General features: G+C 33.9%; 1 long non-coding RNA gene across 1 annotated transcript in view; it reads right to left on the bottom strand.

The window, feature by feature from the left end:
• Window positions 1–187: 187 nt before the first annotated feature.
• The window catches only part of LOC111083429, a 4,436-nt gene continuing 1,665 nt past the window's right edge, over window positions 188–2,958 (bottom strand). Inside the window, exons 2-3 of the long non-coding RNA XR_002609028.1 lie at window positions 1,274–1,316; window positions 188–310 (exon numbers count right to left, since the gene is read on the bottom strand). This is a non-coding gene — a long non-coding RNA (uncharacterized LOC111083429). The remainder of the gene's footprint in view (window positions 311–1,273; window positions 1,317–2,958) is intronic.

Raw genomic sequence — 2,958 nt, 5'->3', positions numbered from 1 at the left:
CTTATTTTCAATAAGCAATCCTGAAAAATATTTGGGGGTGCTTAACTTTTTTCCAAGTGTATATTTCCATAGGTTAAACTTATAAAAAGAGCGATGGTTTTTTAAACCAACTATAAATAAAAATAAGGTATTATTAATTGCAGAGAAATAAAATTATTTACAGAATGTGAATGTTATCTTACCACACTCGCCCTCTATAGCAGCAGCAGCAGTAAATCAACAACAAGAGGAGCAGTAACAGCAGAATTATGACAATTGCAATTAGAAACCAGAAAACAACGTCGTAATCTTCTTGTCTGACTTCCCTGATCTAGAAATACCAAAAACAATACAAGAAAGTAAATCAAGCTAAATTAAGAAGGTCAGAAAAACTAGCGTTTGTCTGACCCTTTCATAACTTATCTATTTATTCTCGTCAAACGTAAAAGTTTGGCCATTAAAACAGAACTATTAATTCATAATTAGATAACATCAAATACACCTGGTGTGCTATACTATATCTTTAGTTTAGGAAAGAAACTCCAGCATCTAGTTTGTAGCAGATAAATACTAATTTAATAACTTCACTATTAAAAAGGCAAAATAATAGCTGATGTACGTGGCTCTATCTGTTAACTTTTGTTCCTTAAGAAACTGGTGTACAATCACGTTAAAAGAATATGAACATACTGTCCTATAAATGTAGAAACTAGATGTATTGAGAGAGTAAAGAGTGATGTGTGTTTAACTATATATGATATTCAAAAGATCAACAGATAAACATAAAAACGTCAGATTTATAAAATAATAATCAATAACCCGAGCGCTTTATTAAAGGTGGACTTTCATCAGGGATAAATTGCCATTATTAAAGGTTGATTTTAAGCAAGGATAAATTACCATTATTAAAGGTGGACTTTAATCAGGGATAAACTGCCATTATTCAAGATGGACTTTCATCAGGGATAAATTACCATTATTAAAGGTGAACTTTCATCAGGGACAAACTGCCATTAATAAAACTGCCATTATTCAAGATGGACTTTCATCAGGGACAAATTGCCATTATTAAAGGTGGACTTTAATCAGGGATAAACTGCCATTATTAGAGGTGGATTTTAAGCAGGGACAAATTGCCATTATTAAAGGTGGATGTTTATCAGGGATAAACTGCCATTATTAAAGGTGGACTTTCACAAGGACAAATTGCTATTATCTATGACAAAGGAAATCACTTGGGTTATCGTGAAGTTGAATTTTTATGGTCTCATTGTAAAGTTACATTTATTCTTACCTCACTTTTGTCTTGTAGAATATACTGCCGACCATAGATTGCACTGTAAAGGAAATAAGCAATACACACTCAATTCGTTTGAAGACTGAAGCTAGTTAATATTAGAATCTTCAAACAATACCTTACCACAAGTCAATTTCTATTAGCATTTAACAAACAATAATCATAACTATTCAATGACATTTTGATTCAGTTTCTCAGTCAAAGAAATTTCTTTGTGTACTCCATTTCAATGTTTAAACAGTGCAGAGGTGATGTCTTTGTCTACTCCATGTCAAGTGTTGAACAATATAGAGGTGATGTCTTTGTCTACTTTGTGTCAACTGTTGAACAGTGTAGAAGTGATGTATTTGTAGACTTCGTATCAAGTGTTGAACAGTGTAGAGGTGAAGTCTTTGTCTACTTCCTATCAAGTGTTGAACAGTCTATAGGTGATGTCTTTGTCTACTCCATGTCAAGTGTTGAGCAGTGTAGAGATGATGTCGTTGTCCACTCCATGCCAAATGTTGAATAATGTAGAGGAGATGCCTTTGTTTTACTCCATGTCAAGTACTGAATGGTGAAGAGGAGATTTCTTTGTTTACTTAATGTCATATGTTGAACGTTGTGGAGAAGCCTAACTGAACTAAATTTTAACAATAACTGATAATACTAAGTTGATTCGTCTTTTCTGAGATACTCTGGGGTATCTTTCAACTTACAAATATTGAGGAAATGTGAATGAATTATAAAAACAAAGACAAATATTGTGACGTAGGTGAATTTTGAATGAGCTTAAGGCAGATTCTATACAGATGAATGTCAACTGATGACATTGATAATACGTAAGTGAACCTTAAATTCAGAAAACAGTAGAACATATATATATCATTTATTAAAGACGAAGATATGTGAATGGCAAAGACTGCAGTTTTGAAGGAAAACATTAGTGATAATGGAACCAACCATAAGTCAAGATCAAATGGCCAGTTATTACATTAATGAACTTCAATGGTTCCATCCAACAGTTCGTTGTCTCCAGTAATGAGACTGTATTCTATAATCTACTTTGCTAACGTCATCCACTTTTTTATTGTTGTTTTTTTTTCCATAACAAAGTTTTTGCTTTCTTCTGGAGTGAAATATTGCAATCTTAGGAAATTCATCAAGATTAAAGAATGGATTTTAAGATAAACAAGAGTAACTTTTCTTTTGTTTCCAAGGTGAAAAACTGATTTAATATCTGAAAGTTGCTTGTTTATAGAAGTTTCTGTTTCAAACTTGTTTAAATCTAGTACACTGATCTATACTTACATTGAACTACTCTGCTTTTGCTAGTATACTTAGCTAACATAACACTGAGGTAGTCTGGTGTTTCTAGTTCACCAACCTAGCCTGATGCTCACCTAGCCTAGTGTTTCTAGTTCACCAACCTAGCCTGACGCTGACCTAGCCTAGTGTTTTTAGTTCACCAACCTAGCCTAGTGTTTCTAGTTTACCAACCTAGCCTGATGCTGACCAAGCCTAGTGTTTCTAATTCATCAACCTAGCCTGACGCTGACTTAGCCTAGTGTTTTTAGTTCACCAACCTAGACTGACGCTGACCTAGCCTAGTGTTTCTAGTTCACCAACCTAGCCTGATGCTGACCTAGCCTAGTGTTGCTAGTTCACCAATCTAGCCTAATGCTGACCTAGTTTGGGTTTCT

Source organism: Limulus polyphemus, unplaced genomic scaffold (genome assembly GCF_000517525.1).
Source record: "Limulus polyphemus unplaced genomic scaffold, Limulus_polyphemus-2.1.2 Scaffold9482, whole genome shotgun sequence".
NCBI classification, from domain to species: Eukaryota; Metazoa; Arthropoda; class Merostomata; order Xiphosura; family Limulidae; genus Limulus; species Limulus polyphemus.
This window is presented reverse-complemented; position numbering and strand designations above follow the sequence as displayed.